We start from the raw sequence: 22,180 nt of genomic DNA, 5'->3' as shown, positions 1-22,180 counted from the left end.
TCAACCTAGACGATCGGTTAAAAAACCGAAACCCTAATCAGGGCATCCTTATTAAGGCAGCCATCATTAAGAACATCATCCTGGACGATTTGGTATTGGCCTGGACGATAGGTTCAAAAAAGAAAGAATATGCCGCTAGATCTATTTAGGAATTACTTATTTTTGGACATCGTCTCGAGGATCGGCCTGGCCTATCAAATTTTGTCTTGGCTGATCCATGACAATTTTTCCTAAATTATTTTGGTAGTTAAGGAAAGTAATTAATGATGATTTTCATGATCAGATTGTCCGGACCGCTCGTAGGATTGGCCGGGACGATTTGACATCGGCTAGATTCTATTCAGGGCAATGTTCATGACAATTTTGCTCAGATTTGAACTAATCAGCCAGGCCGATATTCATATCATCCTGGACGATAAAATTGACAAGTGACATTAACGAGCTCATTTTGAGATCTTCTATTTAAGCTTTGACAAGGCACTTGGTAAGTGTCTTTGGCAGCCATTGTTGCTTCATTCTTTTGGGAGAAACTTGAAGATAGAGCTTGAAAGGGAGTGAGGAAAGGGTGGAGTTTGAGAGAGGTAGAAGATCCTTGGAGTGGGACTCAAGAGAGTGTGGAGGGGGATTCCACACGGTTGCTCCGATGAGCTTGCACCTTAGTACTGTCGGATTCAAGGCTTGTCTTGAGGGAAGTTCACGAAAGAAGAAGTTCTCTTTGGTGTCAAAGGACCTGGCTACTCTGTCGCACCGGGGAAGGTGGATGTGATTTTGTAAGGGCTTCTCCGACTAGCTCTGGGCTAAACGAGAGACACTTAGTTTAGTGCAATACCTGGAGGGTGCCTCCGGGGAGTGGACGTAGGACAAGGTTTGACCGAACCATTATAAATCTGCTGTGTTCTTTCCTTTAATATTTCCGCATTTATTTTCTGCACTTTGATTTTTGTTGTGGTGAATCTCGGTTTGAGATTTATGCTTTGATTGTGAAAGATTATTTTAATTACCAATTCCCCCCCCCCCCTCTTGGTTAGCCTTGGCTAGTTCATAAGGGCTTAACATCTGTAACAAACTTTAAAGTGGTATCAGAGCACTTTCAATCTGATATAAGTAAGCTAAGTAAAATATGGTTTCCAATGCACTTTCTTTTAGGTATACATAAATCTCCACTCTTTATGCAAACTTATTTTTTCCTTTTCATTGATGAGAGCTTAAGTTTTTGTTTGACAAGGAGATATGTGGGCCATTCATCAATGACAATTTCAATAACATGAAGCCTTTATCCCTCTAAGCTAGTTTGGCGCCATGAATCCTTTTTCTCCATTGTCCCATTAAGAGTCAATTTTTCATTTCAATCTAGTAAAGCAATATCATTTCAAATATTTTTAATTAAGCCTTTTTAGTTCTACCTCTACCGTTCTTAACTTAAGGTAAATCTAATACATTTACTCTTCTAACAAGGTCATTGGAAGGCTACCATTTTATGTGACCAAATCTTCTAAAGTTACTCTCTATAATCTTATCTTCCATTGGAGCTACTCCAACCTTTTTAGGTATATTCTCATTTCATATCCTATCTCTAAGAGTAAAACCACTCATCTTCCTAAAAATTCTCATAACTTTAACACTTAATTTAATATTATGCTTCTCTTTTAATGGCCAACATTCTGTGTCATAAAGCATTGTTGGTCCCACCACCATTATCATGACCCAACCCGGTAAGCTCGCATAGGCGAGGCGGGAACAGATGGTCGGATAGTAGATCAAAATTTTAATTTACTTAAAACTAACTCAATAAATTTGAAAGAGCCACTAAACTTCAAAATATCTATAAACAAATATATAATAAACATATATACTTTTCTTCTTGTGCCTTACGCCTACGGTAGACATTTTCGTCTCTTCTATTCATTTGATTACCTTAAACTTACCTGAAATAAAAGTTTAGTGAGTAACACATGCCTCCAGACTATAATAGTTTAAGGAAAAATGAGTAATATGCTAGATGTCACTTTTCTTCTAAATATATTATTAATTTTTTTTCTTATAAACATATAATTTAAACATATGCATATGTCGTAAAGTCAATCAATCCATAATCGGTTTACATTCATCATATAAATATTTGTAACTTTCGCATTTCATATATAGTACAACCGTCACACAAGCCACCATCTAGTACCAATGATGGTTCTCCTTTACCATATATTTTCCATAACTATTACCATTTTAACGTATATTAGGATAGTATCCCTAGCAAGTACCATAAGGGGGTGAGCTCTATCAATTCAACATGCACATGAAATAATTCAATAACTCCATTATATCATATTCATATATCATATTACTATGCTTTAACATATGGCTTATGCAGAAATATAGTGAATCACTTAATATGTACGAGAGGAAACATTGAATCATTTGAAATGTAGTAAATTAAATAATTTGCAATAACATTTGAATAATTTGCAATAACAAATGAATACAAATATGAAGTGATTCAATTACCATAATATAGAAACATGTTTACTCACTTTAAAATTAGATGCCTTTACAAATTGATTTAATCACTATTCTGCCACTAGCTCAACTACTATATAATATTATGTTAATATTAAAATCTTTACATAAAATATTATTATTCTAATAATGAAAAGTCTTATTTATAAATGATTTTTCTTCTTTATTTCTCTCCCTCCCATTCTAATTTTAACACATAAAGCTTGTAAATATTTTTGTTATTATCCAAACACATCCCAAAAATTTATTTCTATTAAATTTGTATTTTTTAAATCAAATTTTTTTGGATTAAAATATATCTACATTTTTAAAATTCATTTTTTGTCTAAATCCATTTTTTACCCAAATTAACCCTTTACCCTAACTTAAATTAATTTAAATTAATTTATTTTTTAGATTTTTCTTAAAATAAAATTAGAAAAATAAAATTTTCATGAAAACCCCTCATTTCTATCATTAAAAACTCTCATACGATCATTTGGAACAACACATGTTAAGAACCTTCCATAAAAATCAACATTCAGTGAAAACCCTAAAATTTGAAACTTAAAAAATTTGGCGAAAAATATGTTTTCATGTTTAAAACCTTTAACCTTCCCTATCACTCTTCTTCAAAATTACTTATGTTTTATAAAAACCATATATTTTTCATATTAAAAGTCTATGGTAAAGATAAAGATTTGTAGGTTTAGAAACATACAATAGTGCTCCTAAGGCTTTCCCTTACAATTTCCCTCCTAGGACTTAGCCGGAAAACTACACTAGCAACCCCATCGCCTTGCTCTCGCCGCCCTCCTTCTATTCTCCCTTTCCTTGTGTTTAGCCGAAAGAAAAAAATGTGATGGGACTAAACTCTATTCTGACCCTTAAGGCTCCGGTTGCGTAGGGAGAGGACTAAATGTCCTAATTGCCCTCACATGAAATATATCCACATTAATAGTTATTAAGAGTAGTTTGGTTATTATAAAAATTTCATGATTTTTAATTTCAAATTTAAGAGAAATTCAATATATTCTTTATATCATTTTGCTCAAAATTTCATGTATAATTTTATAAAATTATTTTCATTGAAATTCGACAACTTTGAAAATCCACATAAATTTCATGTCGTCGCATCGAAAATCAATGGACGTCTAAAATTGACATTTTTAGGTTTTACATTTCTCTCCTTCTAATAAAAATTTTATCCTCGAAATTTATATACAACTTCTGGTTATACAATCAACCAACATCTTCCATTTCATTTACCATAAACTTCAAAATTGGAACAGAATAAACTAAACATTCGATATATCATAGCAAAATAATCTGAGCAGCTCAAAATTTCTGAAATAACATAACAAGATAACATACTAAATCCAAAATATATGATACAACATTACAAATCACTAAAAAAACAAATTAGACAATAAAGCCATGTCAAATATCCTTGTCAACTTTTATGGATTCACTAGGCTCCTACTGAGTCAATGTATAAACCCATGGTCGGACATTTTGCCTAGATTGATTTTGTACTGAACCTTCAATTGATAGTTCTGTCATCTTAGGTTTTCCAAAATTCCTTTGTGAAGGTGCTTCATTTTATCTCATTTCTCCAGAAGTTTTTTTGAATCAAAGCAAGACGATATTTTGCTTTCTGTTTAGGCAGATGACACCAATTGCAAGTGTTGGAACCAATCAGACATTCATCCTTATGCAATCTGCCACACTTAGCACAAGATTCCATAACTTTACTAACAATTTAACCGCTACCTCCACTAGGGCTAAACTTGGGTATCTTCTCATTTGATCTTCCAACTAACTTGCTTTGTATATCCTCTTCAAAACTCTTGCTTTTATGTTGATCCCTTCTCTTTTGAGTAGCTTGCAAATCTAACTCAATCCTTTGATCCCTCTCTACCAGAGTAGAATAATCCTCAATGCCAAGAGGAATCAAAGGTTCTCTAATGATATCCTTCAAGCCAAATAAGGAACAATGACACTTCTCTTCTATATTAGGTATCAGATGTTAGGCATATCTAAAAATTATTGTGAAGTCGGCCTCATACTAAGTAATACTTCTATCACCTTGTACCAATCTGATGAATTTATCTTGCATCTATCTTCTGGCAGACTTGGATCTATACCAATCTCTAAACACTTAGAAACTCTCCCCATAAGACTTAATTGTTGGATCGCCCTCCAAAAGTCTCTTGTAGCTGACTTTGCCACCACTATTCTGCCTCACCATCAAAGGAAAAAGCAGCAAGAGTAACTCTTCTATATTTAAGGCAAGATATACCCTATAGAATCTTCTTTATCCTCATCACCCAATCTTCTGTCTCTATTGGTCCACCACTTAAAAACAAAGAGGCTACATATATTGGAACAACTTTAAATTTTTATCAATGGGAGCACTACTACCAAAGGCCTGAGTCGGAAAGTTCTTGATCATTTAGGTCATTACTACCATCATTTGTGTAAAAGATTCCATAGTAGCATTAATGCTACTACTTGAAGGCTCTATTATGACTGGTAACTCCCTCCAAATTTTTATGTATTGCCATCAGTGGCATCATTTTATGGATCCATCGCTCTAAGATATAACGCATTGAAATAAAATTACTAGACTATAACACACATACCCTATACCTTCTGTAACCTATAGAATCAATCTATTGGCTTTTTCATATTGATCAATATTTTTAAACCCTTTGCTTTAATAAAACTTTTATCATGACCCGACATGGTAAGATCGCATGGGCAAGGAGGGATTAGATGGTCAAACAGTAGATCAAATTTTTTATTTCCTTAAAACTAACATAATAAATTTGAAAGAGCCACTAAACTTCAAAATATCTATAAACTATATCATAAACATAGATACTTTCTTTCTTGTGCCTCACGTCTACGGTAGATATTTTCGCCTCTTCTATTTATTTGATTAACTTAAACTTACATGAAATAAAAGTTAGAGAAATAACAATAAGCCAAAGCTTAGAGAGTAATGCATGCCTCAAAATTATACTAATTCAAGGCAGAAGAACGAATATGCTAGATGCAACTTTTCTGTTAAATGTGTCATAAATTTTATTTTTTTATAAACATATCATTTAAATATATGCATAAATCATAAATTTTATCATTCCATATTCAGTTTACATTCATCATATCAGTATTCGTAACTTTCTCATTTCATATATAGTACAACCTTCACATGAGCCATCATCCAGTATCAATGAAGGTACTCCTTTAACATATCTTTTTTTATAACCTTTACCATTTTAACAGGAACAAGTACAGTGTCCCCAGCTAATATCATAAGGGGGTGAGATCCATCATTTCAACATGCACATGCAATCATTAAAATTTATGCAGAAATATAGTGAATAACTTAATATGCAAGTGAGGAAATATTGAATCATTTGAAATGCAATAAATTAAAGAAATTGTAATAAAAATTGACTAAAAATATGAAACAATATAATTACCATAATATAGAAACATGTTTACTCACTTTGAAATCAGATGCCTTGAAAAACTGATTTAATCACTATTCTGCCACCACCTCAACTCCTATACAATATTCTATAAATATTAAAATCAATACAAAAAATATTATTATTCTAATATTGAAAAATATTAATTATAAATGATTTTCCTTCATTCTTTCTCTCCCTCACATTCTAATTTTAACAAATAAAGAATGTAAATATTTTTGTTATTATACAAACACTTGCCAAAATTTTATTTCCATTAAATATTTTATTTTTAATGTTAATTTTTTCAGATTTAAATATTTCTAAATTTTTAAAATTAAGTTTTTTTGTCTAAATCCATATTTTATCCAAATTAATCCGTTTCCCTAACCTAAATTAATTTCTATTCTGGTTTTTCTTAAAATAAAATTAGGAAAATAAAATTTTCATCAAGAACACTAATTTTTATCATTAATAACTCTCATACGATCATTTTGAATAATACATTTTAAGAACCTTCCATAAAAATTAACATTCAGCAAAAACCTTAAAATTTGAAATAATTTTGGGGAAAAACATGTTTTCATGTTTAGAAATTTTCTCCAAACCTTCCGTATCACTATTATTCAAAAATACTTATGTATTGTACACACCCTAGATTTTTTTATCTCAAAAATCTTTGGTAAAGATTAAGATTTCTAGGTTTAAAAACATACCTTAGTGCTCCTTAGGCTTTTCCCTACAATAATCCTCAAAGTACCTCTCCAGTAAACTGCCGTAGCAACCCCGTTGCCTTTCTCCCACCGCCCTCCTTCCATCCTCCCTTTCCTTGCATTCAGCCGAAAGAAACAAAATGAAGGGACCAAGCTTTATTTGTTTACTTAAGGCTTCAATTTCTGAGGGAGTGGGCTAAATGTCCTTATTTCCCTCACTTGAAATATCTCCGCATTAATAGTTATTAAGGGTAGTTTGGGTATTATGAAACTTCAAAGATTTTTATTTTCAAATTTAAGTGAAATTTAATATATATTCTTTTTATCATTTTGCTCAAAATTTTATGTACATTTTTTAAAATTAATTTTTTTTGAAATCCGACAACTTTGAAAATCTATTAAAATTTATTCGCGGTGCATTAAAAAGCGTGTGACATCAAAAATTGACATTTTTTGTGTTTTACAACCATCTTATAGAATTTCCTTTTAAGTTTGATGAGTACTTCTCTATTAAGGAATAAACCTGATACATTCCTCAACTTTAACCATTCAACTTAAATTCTACCAGTAATATACCAATCTATTTCACAATCACTTAGAATAATAAACCCAAGATATCTTAAATGTGTCCACTTATTAATGACTTGTTCACCGAAAGTCATAATTCCCATCAAATCTTAGACTAGTAAAATTTCACTCGATGTATTCGATTTTAGATCTATTTAAATGAAAACTTTTAGACTATAAGGTTGACCTACATAATTCAAGTTTACCATCAACTCCTCTAGTCTTATCAGAAAGAAGAATATCTTCACCAGAAAGCATACATAAGGGAAGATCCTCTTGTTAATGTTTATTAATAACATTAATGACTAAAGAAAAAGTGTATGGGCTTAATCCTAGTCCTTGATTTAATCCAACTGAAATAGAAAAATACTTATTCAAACCACCTTGTGTTTGAATATGAATAATAGCACTATCATATATATCCTTCATGGCATGAATACAAGCATTATTAACGCCTTTATTTTCTAGAACTCTCATAGCACTTCTCTTAGAACATTATTATATGCTTTCTCAAAATCAATCAATATTATATATAAATCAACCTTACTCTCTTTATACTTCTCCAACAAATCTCTCAATAAATGTGCAGCTTCCATAGTAGACCTTCCCGGCATGAATCAAAAATTTATTTTGAGAAACATTAGTATCACGTCGTGACCTATGCTCCATAACTGTCTCCCATAATTTTAAAGTATGACACATTAACTTAATTCCTCTATAATTCACACAAAATTATGCATCACCTTTATTCTTAAAATAGGAATTGACACACTCATATGACATTATTTTATTCTTCAAAATATTATTCAAAAGTTTAGTAAGCTATGAAATTTCATGATCTCTTAGGTATTTTTGCACCTCTATTTGAATATCACCAGGTCCAACATCTTTTCAACACTTTATTTTCCTTAAAGCCGAATTTTAGTTTTACTTATATGTCGATAAAAATAAAATTTTCTATTTTTATTTAATGTGATAAGGTCAGTAAAGTTACTATTTTCATAATTTTATTTGAAAAGCTTAGTAAAATATTTCATCCACCTTATTAAATACCCTCTTCTAATATATGCACTTTTTAATCTTCATACTTACTGCACTTTGAACTATATCCTTACTACTCATATATATTTGTTTGACTAATTTATACATATTTCTTTCACTCTCCTTAGTATCTAATCTATTATATAATTTATTAAAAGCTAAAATCTTTGCATCATATATTGCTTTCATAGACTCTTTGTGGGCCTTTTTATATATTTGCCAATTTTCAGAGTTTTTATATCTAAACCAATTTTTGCATCAAAGCTTATATTTTTTTTTTTATGTTTTCTTATACATTTTGATTTCGACACGAACTATTGTTACTATAAAGAGTTTTTTATACTCTTTTCACATCCTTTGCAACATTCTTAATATCACTAGCTATTTTTTCTCACATAATATTTGCTTCCTTATGAATATATTAAATCTTAAGATCTTGAGTCCTACTCTTAAAAATATTTTTTTTTAAGTTTTTTTTTTTAATTCTCCCATCTAATCCTAAAACAACATTTTACTTATTTGTTTATATTCTACTCCTTCATCTGAACGTCCAAAATTAATAAGCGATATTGAGTACATAAACTTTTACTCATAATAATTTTATAATCTTTGTAATATAAAAGATAGTTTTTTATAAGAATAAAATCAATCTGAGTTAATATTTAATATATTTATATGTGGAGTTATTTTTTAAAAAATATATTTCTTTATATTCTTTTTAGAAAATTTATTTAATTTTAATAATATTGGAAACGTAGAACCAATATGAAATTTTTATATACATTTACATCACTATTGCTCCATGAAACTAAATGTACCCTTTTTTTATAACCTTTTAGTAAATATGCGGATATGATTGGAAAAATGAATATGTTTTATATAAGATCATTTTACTTTTTATTCTGTTATAGATGCCATGTTACAATCCAGAGGTAAATCATTATTGTCAAACTTTTATTTATATTAAGTTTTTGCAAATTATTTGCATGATTTGATTTAAAATGATTTTTAATATATTTTAAATTTTTAGTGAGTTTGGTGCAAAAATTGTTTCACAAAAAAGATTCTACAAATACTTTTTTTGTTATGTGATAACAAATATAAAAATGAAAGTAGGTCATGAGGATTAATGTAAAAACTACAAAATTACAAATGGTATAACATTAATACTTCGTGGGACTAGTTTTATGTGATTCATTATACTAATTTTTTTTAAGACCTTAGCATATGTCCTCTATTATCTATAGAAATCTTTTATTTCAACTAGCGTTATGGAACATTTGCACTTTAGGTAGCTACATGTTGGAATTGTATGATGTTCCCTTTTCTTTGAATATATAGATGAATAAATATATTTTTTTAGCTCATGATATTTGTTATTATTCTTAGAATGTTATGGTTGCTTTCTCTTACTATTCAAGGTATAAAAAAGAGGACTTTGTTATAATTAATCAATTTTTAATAGATTGAGGGTTCTTAAGATTATTTTTTCTTTCACTCTTATAGGTTTGCTTTTTCTTAAACATTTTCATACTTTGTGCTCTCATTTAAATTTTGGCTTGTTAACACAACATGAGTTTCAAAGATGATCAAAAGTAAACCGATACCCTTGGAAGAAGAGTTTGGACACCCAAAGAGATAAAGAAACACACTATAATAATCCTTCTTGATTTAATTTCATAATTTTTTGAAGGGTACGAGGCATGAACATTATGATAAATTAGATGATAATGGTCTAGCACATCCTATGAGTTATTCCACTTTATTGTTAAAGGGTTAATTTAGCTACAAATTCAATTTTTTAGTAATATTTTTCCACAACTATCAAAGGGCAAGGGTCTCTTGTAAAGATATTATTGGAAAGACTACTCCAACTGTAAGATAGCCTAGGAAGTAGCTTCAAGGTATGCATATCATGTTCATAAAACTAGATTTTCCCATAGTGGGATGGTGATTATGTACATAAAATGTATTTTTTTTTTTTTTTTATGATTTTCCTTCTTTACTGGATACCTTGATCTTACATCATATCTATTTGTTAGATATGTTGATAAATGTCATTTTTTATTCATCATATTTCTTCAATTTTATTAGGTTGTGTAAACACATAATTTTCATCCTTAAGATTAGTGAAAGTGATGATGATATCTATCTATATTTCTCATATTGGAGATAATTTTAGTAGTAGGCAAGGTCTAAAGGGAACTATGATTTAAACTCAAGAAGATATGCCATGGATTATTAAAGACATTATGCCTAGCGTTATTGTGAGTCCTCAAGCCATTACCTTTTAGATGATTATAGTTCAGCTTATTGAGTGTATTATGGGAAAGGTTACTTCCCATATTAGAAAAGGATATAACATTTCATTAAGTGAATTCTCATCATATAAAAAAATTTAATATAATGTTAGGAGATATGATGGGGGTGGTGGAGAGTATATGTATCACTGACTGCTTAGTAGAGCAAGAGAGATAGAGGACAAATTAAACCTTCTAACCTCAATACCACTTTAAGCTCTCATAGTCTGTCAACCTATGAAAATCTTAGAAGAGTAAGTGAAACATGTACTGTTAAAATCCTATCAATGCAATTCATCTCTATAAATTTGGTATATGTCAAACTATATTTTTATGTTTGCATTATGCCAATCCAATATATCTTGTTGTGTTTTATTTTCTATTCATAGGCTTAATATTACATCTGATATTAACTACACATATGACTACTATGTGTATTAAATGAAGACCTTGTATACTGAAATTTTTTTTGAATTATTGATATATAGAGTTTATTAGTATTCAATATTCCATTTATACCATCAATCCAAAACTAGATTATTTAGCCAGGCATGAAAAATAAGTGAAACAAACTTATTTTTACTAATTGCACAAAATAAAAAAAGAACATAAGAAAAGATATTACCGATTGGGTTCAATGCTCAACTCTACACTCCGTGAACTTATTGGATGGCTTCCACGAAAATTAACCAAGCACTATCAAAAGTAGATCTACCGCTTCCTTAATTCCCTTAGTTGTCACTCCTTAGGAAATTGCATAGAAGCACTATAAAGTTTGAAATTAACTAAGTGACTAAACTCCCTTACTAATATTACAAATGGACTATATAGAGAAAAAACAAAGTAAATAGACTACGGTGCTGCAGTGCTGTAGACACTTGCATAGTGACAACCATAAAATGAACTAACGTCGCTGAGCTAAAGAATTTTCTCCATTGCGGGCTTGCTGACGTGGACAAAATTGTTTATTGAATCGAAGTGTTGCTTTGCTAACAGATCTGTCCTAGCTGGTTATAATTATAGCACTATGGTTTTGCTAATTGTTAAGCATTGTAGCATCCACGTGGAACTCGCCTTGGCTCAACAACACTGAAAATTGGGGTATTGTGTAGATAGAGATTGGGCTTTGCAGATCTAATTCCTCTATTGTTGCGGCACTATCAAACAGTGACTGGGCATCGACAAGTCCATATTGGACACTTCAACAGTGTCAATGATGGCGCCATAATAGTATAGTGTTCGACATTGTGGCATCCGACATGGTGGTGCTATATGATATTTTGAATTTCATGCCTTTCTTATATTTTTCTAGCACAACATGGCTAAAACAATATAGTTTTACGAAAAAGATAATATATAAAATATAACATTATTTATTACAATCATCAAATTCTCCCTAACTTAAACTCTTGCATAATTTCATGCAAATAAAATTTTGTAATTCTAATTAAGTGATTAACAAAAAAAATGGCCATTTAAAATTATTAAATTATATGATAACACATCACTGCATAGAATTAGTGAAAATTAATAAGGCTATACTGTTTGTTTGAAAATATACTAATATTTAAACTAATCAATCATTCTAATTACAACCTAATTTGAAATTATAAGTTATAGATTTAATCATTAACTTTGAATTATTGAAGTGAATAATTGATTTTTAATGTTAAAATTGTACTTTCAGTATTTCCTCATATCTTGTATTTACTCTCATATATTATCCTTTTTAGCTTATGTTTAAGAATTTATTTTTAATCTTATGCTTTCACCAATATAAATTTTTTAATGTAATCATATTTTTGTCTTTTTTACAACTATTTTATAGTTTTTTTCCTTTTGTATAGTAGCTAATTAATGAAATTGAATACCACCTTCTGCTTTAGACCTTCATACAACATTAACGATTTTAATGTAAGGATTTGAAGTGATTACTAATTTATCTTCATGTTAGACATGATTTCAAATTTTAATATACTCATATCTAATTTTTAATACTAATTATTCATCATATAATTTTAAAAAATAGTTTTATAAGAATTTAGCTTATAAATTCAACTCAAATGGTTGATTGAGTTAATTATTAGCTTTTCTAACCTATAAAATATAAATACAATTTATTCAAAATAAGATTCATACTTTTATTATTATCTTAATATTACATAATTTTTAATTATAATTTTCATAAGGGTTAATTAATTAATCAAAATATAAAAGTAACTAGAGCACAATAATAATTTAAGCATGACGAGAATTTGCTAATATGTTAATAAAACACATAAACAAACAATACATCCACATGCTCTCTTTTTTTTTTTTTGAAGAATTGCAATCAAATGCATTAAGAACCAAAAGACAAAGCTAATTACAAGTAATAAAGGGATCACATTCCTCCTTGATTAGATTCCACAACAAGGACGGAACGTTTTCCAAATAAGACCTATCAAAGTAAAAACTATTTTCCAAAGCAAAAGTAGCACAACAATTAGCTACCTTATTACAATTTCTAGAGGCATGATGGAAAATTACCTTATTGTACTCATTCAAAAAACATAGATCCTTAGCCGGCCACCTATCCACATGCCAATTATTCTTCTTCAAAGACTCTTTGAATGAACTTGATAATATTTACCTTATCACTTTCAACAATGATTCCTTTCCATTCACAAAGGAACTCCCTCGCCGAAATGACAGCCTCTAGCTCAAGTTGAGCTATATCCCATTGAGTTTTGTTCTTCCCAAAGCACTGATAAATCTGCCCTTGTAGTCCCTAAAAATGCCACCAATTCCAGCTTGATTGGATCTAAGTAGAGAAGCATCCACATGCTCTCATATGAATGATAAAATGTGCATAAAATAAATGTTGAACACAAAAAATGACATAACATTCATAACATAATGGGAACTAGCATAACATATACATGTGTTACCTCCTATAAGCAACGCTAAGTTTATAGTCTTCAAATATACTTGCCCATATTTTGTATTTGGCTTAAGATGGATGATTGTTACTCTTCAATTGGGTCTCATTGTATCTGCTTCCTTCACCTTAGGATTTACTTTGGCGTTAGTAGGTAAGAATTCCATGAGCCTACTACTTACAGAAACTACAAGATGACATAATTGAGTTTCCAAGTTTTTAATTGAAGCTGCTTGGTTTTGTTATTGATTTTCCAATCGCACGACCGCATCTTCTAGAGCTGTCTTTCTAGTTTCATACTGATTGTCTTGATTAAATCTAGGAGGATATGCTTGTCTTGGATTATTATTAGCTTGATTTTAATTATTCTAATTTGCTCATTGGTTATTTTGACAAGAATTCCTTTGATTTCACTATTATTATTTGATCAACTAAAATTTGATTGATTCTTTCAACCAGGATTATATGTATTTGAATAGAGATTATTTTATTTTCCAATCAAATTTAAATTTTCAATCCATTATATATCATTCTCTTTCATTACACTTTTATATTGCAAATGTAAAGATGAATTAGAATTTAAGCTTAAAGTACTGAACTTCTTTAATATTGCTATACGTTGGGCAGTCAAAATGGATAAAAATTCATTTTCATAGACACCTGCAACTCGCTTAGTGTTCATTGACCCTATCATCAGGTCACCGAAAGTTTTTTGTTTTCATTTTCTAAATTACTTCATAAGCATCCTCAAAAGGCTTTGACATCAAAGAACCTCTAACTGTAGCATCAATTTTGGCTCTAAGAGATTCTACCAATCCATTATAAAAATTTTGAATTATTAACTACCAGGTATGGCATGATGAGTGCACTTTCTAAGCATATTCTTGAATCTTTTCCAACTCTCATAAATAGATTCTCCTTCTAACCAAGTAAAAGAAGTAATTTAATTTTTAAGTTTTTCTTTCTTAGAAGCTGTGGCATATTTTTTGATAAACTTATGGGCTAACTCATTCCATGTAATAATAGAGCTTGGGGGTAAAACATTTAACCACATTTTTGTCTTATCTCCTAGAGAAAATGGGAATAATTTAAATCTCATGGCATCATCATTAACACATTGTACTTAAATATTGCACAACACAAATTTTTAAGAAATTTGCTAAAAGTATTTTTGGATCTTCAATGGGAGTTCCCCTAAACTGAAAATTCTGTACAAATGAAAGCTTGCAGGTTTTAATTGAAAATTATTAGCTTAGATGATAGTTCTATTTATGTCATGTCAAATTTTGTCAATGTCTCTTATTCTCTATATCACTTTCTCTCTGTCATTTTCCCTCTCATTGTCTCTCTCTCTCTCTCATACACTCACACACACTCTCTCTCTCACTCCACTAACTCTCTGGTCATCATCCTCTCTCTCTCTCTCTCTCTCTCTCTCTCATTTCTCCCTCCAACCTCTATCTTTATCTATATATTTCTCTCTCTTGCTCACTCTATTACCCCCTCAGTTCTATTTTTCTCTCTTCCTCACCACTCGAATCTATCTGTGCCTCTATCTCTATATTCCACGCACTCTCTCATGCACAATCAATTTCTCATAAAACATATCTCCCTCTTTATCACTCTCCATCTCCCTATCTCTCACACATTCTCTTATACATCTCTATCTTTCTCTCTCTCTCGCTCTCCCATTCCTCACACTCTCTTGGTAATGCTATCTCTCCCTCCCTTACTATATTCCTCTCTCTCACTCCCTCTATTACTCTATCTCTATGTGTTTCTTTTTTTATATCACTTTCTCTTTCTCATTCTCCCGCTCCCTTTCTCTCCCCCTCTCTCTCACTCCCTCTCTTGCTCTCTCTATGTATCTCTTTATTTATATCACTTGTTCTCTCTCTCTTGTTCACTGTATTACCCTCTCACACTTCTCTCTCACCTCTCAACTCTATCATTCCATCTATCTCAATATTCTGCTCACTCTCTCACATTTTCCCTCATGCAGGATTCATTTCTCTTAAAATATCTCCCTCTTTCTCACTCTCCATTTGTATATGTCTCACTCGATCTCTTTATCTCTTTCTCTCTCTCAGACCACTTTTTTACTCCATCTCACTTATTTTCTTTATCCCACTCTATTATCTCTCTAAAAATACATCTCTTCCTCTATCTAATTCTCCCTCTCATTCTCTCTCTCTCTCTCACTTTTACTCATTCTCTATCACTCTCCAACTCCCTATATATATATACTCCTCTCTCTATATATATATATATATATATATATCACATGCTATCTATCCTTTTTTCACTCTCTTTGCTAGCTCTCTCTCTTTCTCTCTCTCTCTCTCTCTCTCTCTCTCTCTCTCTCTCCCTCCCTCCCTTATGTACTTTATCTCTCTCTCTCTCACACACACAAACTTTTTATCTCTCTCTCCATCACGCTCAGTACCCCTTTTACTACTCTCTCTATCTCTCACTCATACTAACTCTATCTCTTCCCTTTCTAATAATCTACATACAGTTGGGAGAGCCTTTTAATTATCTACATACAAAAGACTATAATAGAAGATATGAAAACTGAAAGTCCCAACAATGGTATCATCAATTTGGTCATACAAAAGTATATTTTGATGTTGGTGGTCATTAATATGTGACCACAAAAAGGTAGTAAGTTTGGGTTCCAAAAAGACCCAAATATTCTGATGCTCAGGAGAAAGGCCATAATAAAAGAAATCTATAAAGGTTGACTCAAATCTTAGGTCCAGATGTTATCACCCAATAAGGAGACTTCTATTGACAAGGCTTCGCTAAAAAAGGAAGATAATCATGTTTATAATGAATACCCTGACTCTCCAATCATACATTTGAAGCGATAGTCCCAACTTGGAGTTGACCACGAGTTGGATAAAAATGATAATTAGTATGATGATAATGATGAAGTGGAATGGTGTATTGGTCCCATGGATGTTGAAGTTGTTAGGATGGTTGATCATGTACATAATAGAGCTAATTAGCGGTATACTCAAAAAAATGCATCATTGAATCTACGAAATAAGGAACAACTACTAGATGACAAAGAACAAGCAGTGGATGTAAATAGAACTCCACAACCAGAAGAAGTTATAAAATGGGTTCAATTGAAAATGTAATCTATTCAATAGAAGAAACATCAAGAAATCCATCATTTTAATACTTGCATGGATGAGATGAGTAATATAGTGAAATAGTTGTTTGGACAACTTGGTATGATGGCTATAACTAGTCAACCACATGCAGTAAATTCTCAAGGGAATGTTCAAACTATTCATGATGCAAGGGTTATTCTTGGAAGAAGTTTAGAAGAGTTTTAGGAGCCAGCTTATATAACTTCTATATAAGACGAAATGGTCAGCAAATCCCAGATTGAAGATCTCATCAGTTAAAAATTAAAGCAGCTATTGCTTTTGAAGCTGCTGAAGCCTTTGTGGGAAAATATCATCCGTATCTGATAGAATATAACTACGAGAAATATCCAAAAGGATTTTTATTGCCAATATATTTGATAGTATTGCATGACACAATTCAAAGCTACATATAGAAATATGGGTTGTATGATACTTTGTTACTACGCCAATTTGTCAGCGGTTTAACATGTACAATATTTGAGTGTTATGATGAGTTACTCAACAACTCAGTAAGGACATTCGCTAAATTAAAGATGATATTCATTAAAAGATTTGCTAGTTCAATGAAAAAAGTGACTATCACTGACCTTGTTCTTGAGAAGAGAAAAAGAGAGGAATCGACTACTAAGTATATATAACCAGGTGGAGAAATCTTAGCATAAAATATGAACAATATCTCACTTAAAAGCATGTTGTTGAACTATTAATGGGGAATACAGATGAGCAGATGGTTCCATATCCAGAAATGGCTACAAGCAATACTTTTTATGAGTTACTGGATCATGTAGCCAAATTTGAAGGTTACCCAGGCCTAGAAATGTTGGCTTCAACTATAATAATAACATGCCAAGAAAAGAAAAATAGGTCAAAACCTTTAATCCAAAATGAACAAGGTTAATACCACATTCCCATCTTCCTATGATAAGAAAGGAAAGGATGAGTTAATAAATCCACCAAAAAAGCTAAAATAAACAAAAGAAAGGCAAATGGTCCCTTCTTTGCAAGAAAGAATTAAGAAACTATATTCCTTCAAAAAGGAATGTACAAAAAGGATTTTTAGTCAAGGACTAAAGATTGCCCTTCATTTGCTAGAATGTCATTGACCGGAACAAGCTAACATGAATGACAAGTTGAACTATTATTTGTATCATAGGATCATAAGTCACCAAATTGAATACTATTTCATATTCAAAGATTGGGTCGAAAGGAATTATCAAAATAGTGAACTTACACTTTGTGATAGTTTTTTTGTCAACCCCAATAGGGAGAAAGCCAATGTTACCTCTTTTGTTCCTTGCTAAAGCACATAAGACAAGAGAGAAAAAGCACCCCTAGAATATGAAGGTGGTTCAAAAACATTTACCTCAAAGAAAACTAAACAAATGTTCATATGTCTTATTAGACGTTGAAGGCATTCGTCAAAAAAGGGCAAAATAATTGGAAGTTCATCCAAGACTACTTCAAAGAATTCATTTGTAGGAGAGCCTAGTTCAAGAAAGAAGAAACCTTTGAAAAATTTTAAAGACTAAAAAGGAAAGCCTAAGTCTGTACAAATTCTAAGAAAGTTTAGAAGAAGAAATTAAAAGGGTAAAAAATTGTGATTGAAAAATACATCGACTCCATTAATGAATATAAACAACCTCCTAGGCGACCTGTCATGCTGGAGGAATATATAACTGATTTATATATTGACTCAGAATCAGAAAAGGAAGATAATATTCCAATCGAGACTTGAAGAGTTTTAAATAAATGAGGTGGAAGGGCTGCAAGAGGAAGCAATACATCTCTTGAAATTTGTAAAGCTAATTTGAAAATGTCTTCTAACAAAATACATCATACACCCGCTCCTTTCACTAATTTGGATAAAAATTTAAATTTCCCTGACAAAGAATGTGATCACAAGGGTAAGAAGATTTTTAAAGAAAAATGTCAAAAACTCAGAAGTAGCTCAGATTCTAAGGAAGTTGAAGATATGAAAATTTTAAAGAATTCTCAAACTAAAGCCAGTTCATCTTCAAAGGTGGCACAAATCTAGCTAAAAAGTGGAAAGCAAGTTCCTCTACCTCAAAAGAAAACAAAGGATAAAGAAAAGAACATTCATCTCAATGTAGATTTTATTCAATAATATTCCCTTAAACCTAAGGTTTCCAGTGCAAATATGGATTGCAATATATTATCCCATCTCTAAAAATTATTTGCATTGCTAAGTATCTATGATGACCTTCTAATTTTTAATAATCTTTGGGAAACATTCATTAAAAGTTTGCAAAATCTTGATTAGTATGAGGCATTCTTAGGTAGTTTCTAGCTTTTCATACACAAAATACTGCCAAAATAACTTTCTACGATAGTGATCTACTCTTAGGGACTACAGATCATAATCGGCCATTACATGTTACTGCGAAGAGTAACAACATTGACATAAATAGAATTCTTATCGATCCAAGTTCCTCTATTAATCTAATGAGCCTCAAAAAGATCAAAGGGTTGGCCCTCGATGTTCAATATCTAAACAGAGCATTGTGTTTCTACAAGAATTTTACAAACAAGGGAAATGAACTTTAGGATCCTTAGTCTTACCTTTGAACTTTGGGAAACTTAATAGATAGGCAACATTTCACATTATTGATTCCAAAATATCATATACGAAACTGCTTAGAAGACCATGGCTTCATGAGTATGGAATAGTGCCTTTAACGCATTATCCATGTATGAAATATATTCGAGATAATAAAGAATATCATAGTGATGGTGATGAACGACTATTCTTAGTGCATTATGTAAAAATATATGATGATGCGATGTACTTTATTACCCAAAAGCCAAAAAGTAATGCACTTCCAAGAATTCAGTCCGCTATGCTTCTTAAGGAAAATCGAATGATAAATACAAGAATAAATTAGAGCAAGTTTTCTCAGTGCCTCACATTGATAGTGATATTGAAGAGGATGATATCTCTATAACTTTTAAACTCCTAATCATAGGGAAAAAATAGATTATACAATCAGCTGTCTCTTTTAATTAAGGAGCTGAACATGCAAATAAGCATAACGAGCAAGCACGAAAGCCCATTAACAATGGTTTGTTTACATTTTGGGTTCTTGAATACGCTCGATATTCATATCTTACAAGAGAAACATCCTATCATTATCTTGAATACCCTCGACATCCGCATCTTACATATGCAACCTCTAATAATATTACAGACAAGGAGAGACCATCAAAATCTAAAAGTCAAGCAGAAGATCTAATTGTAGATTTTAAAGAAGCTCCAAAAGACTTTGAAGAAGGTGGTCAAGCAAGCCTATATTCCTCAGCGCTAATCTCTCGTAAGATAAAATAGAGGAGCTGAGAATGTTGTTACTTGAATACAAAGACTGTTTCACATGGAACTATACTGAAATGCATGTAATATTGCAAAAAGTTGCATTGCATAAACTCTCCATCGACACCAAAATATTTCCGGTCAAGCAAGCCCCCAAGCGAATGTGACTTGAAATTAAAGAACAAGTCATTCTTGAAACCAATAAGCTTATTGAAGTTGATTTTATTCATAAAGAAAACAATGCTGACTAGATCGTCAATAACATTCTAGTAAAGATAAAGAATGGTCAAATCCGTGTCTGTATAGACAATCAGGATTTGAACAAAGCATGCCCAAAGGATAATTTTTCATTTCCCAATGTAGAACTTATGGTTGATAATACATCGAACTATGACATATTCTGATTCATGGATAGATCGTCAGACTAATCATATTAAAGTGAATCTGGATGATGAAAAACAAACCTCGTTTCAAACACCCATTAGCATATATTTTTACAAGGTGATGCCATTCATCTTGAAAAATGCTAGAGTTACCTTCCAAAGGGAATGACTTGAATCTTTGATGCTCTAATTCATAAACATGTTGAATGTTATGTTGAAGATTTGGTTATAAAAAATAATGTTCAACATGAGAATGTAAATGATCTTAGGATTGTATTATATTCGAAAGAATTCTAAAACTCAATTTGAAAATGAATCCATTAAAGTGTGCTTTTGGTGTTACATATAGACTTTTTTTTTATTTATTGTATGTCATAGAGGAAGTTAAATTGATTTATCTTAAATTAAAGCTTGAAACTACCATCAGGGGAAATTTGGTTAACTATAGTCTGACTTAAAGAAGATGGAATCCTATGTCAATAAAGTGGGATTCGTAGATTCATTTTTCTTGAGCCAACAAGCACTATAGTTATAACCCTTTAGTACAAGATCTACTAGTGAAGAGACACATATTTTCACTAAATAGTGGGTCCACATCAACAAGCACCGCCACGGAGGAAATCCTTCAGTGCTGCAATGTTAGTTCATTTTATGAGGCACAACAATGCAACTGTCTCAAGCGTCACGGCACTAGAATCTATTTTCTATATTTTTAAAAAAATAGTCCATTTGTAATGTTAAGAAGGGGGTTTAGTCACTTAGTTAATTTTAGTCTTTATAGTGTTTCTCACAATTTTATTAGGAGTGATGTTTAAGGAAATTTAGGAAAAACTTGATCAACTTTATAAGAGTGTTTGGTCAATATTTATGAAAGTATATTTTAAGTTCAAGGAGTGTGGAGGAGATCATTAAAATCATCAAATGATATCTTTTCTTCTATACTTTCTTTCTTTTATGCAATTAATGAAAATGAGTTTGCCTCACTAATTCATTATATTTATATCTGATTAAATTTATCTTGTTTTAGATTGATGGTGTAAATGGAATATTGAGTATGAATAAATTCTCTTAATAAAAAATTTAATGATATTTTTAATATATCAAGCCTTCATTTAATGCACATAGTTATCATATGTATAGTTAACATTAGGTGTAATGTCGATCCTAGAAATAAGAAAGTAGACACAATAAGGTATATTGGATTGGTATGATGCAAGCATAGACATAGTGCTTGACCTAGACCAATTTTATAGAGTAGAATTGAAATGAGGGTGTCTTAACAGTTCATGTTTTATTTACTCTTTAAAGATTTCCATAGGGTGATAGATTATGTGAGTTTAGAGTTCTATTGAAGCTGGAAGGGTTAAATATGTATTTTATCTCTTCACACCTGATTGAGCGATTGGTAATACATGTGCTCTAAATAACATTAATATAAAAGAGAAACAATATGAAATATATTATATTTGTAAGTAAACATTCTTCATAATTGATACTTTACTCCTTCACTATATTTCTTGATTGAGCACATATACTTATGCATATTAAGTGGGATTTTTATATATTTTATAATAAAAAAATTAAGCATTATTTAGGGATTGATAGAGCCCTATATTATTTTCATAATTCTAAGGGTTACTCCACCACTTCCATCAAATTTTGTGCGCCGTTGTCGAAGAAGAATTGGTTTTTTTTATAATTTTACTAAATTGTTTAAATAATTGCATAATTAGTCATACTATATATAATTTCTTATTCTTTTATTTTATTTTGGTAATTACATAATTGTGGTTGTATG

At 30.9% G+C, this 22,180-nt stretch overlaps 1 non-coding gene across 1 annotated transcript; it reads left to right on the top strand.

The window, feature by feature from the left end:
• Positions 1-14,364: 14,364 nt before the first annotated feature.
• LOC114579634 lies at positions 14,365-14,471 on the top strand. Its single transcript, XR_003700732.1, has one exon. It is a non-coding gene; the product is annotated as a small nucleolar RNA R71 (small nucleolar RNA).
• Positions 14,472-22,180: the final 7,709 nt, after the last annotated feature.

The sequence above is a fragment of the Dendrobium catenatum genome, unplaced genomic scaffold, assembly GCF_001605985.2.
Source record: "Dendrobium catenatum unplaced genomic scaffold, ASM160598v2 fragScaff_scaffold_586, whole genome shotgun sequence".
NCBI lineage: Eukaryota > Viridiplantae > Streptophyta > Magnoliopsida > Asparagales > Orchidaceae > Dendrobium > Dendrobium catenatum.
This window is presented reverse-complemented; position numbering and strand designations above follow the sequence as displayed.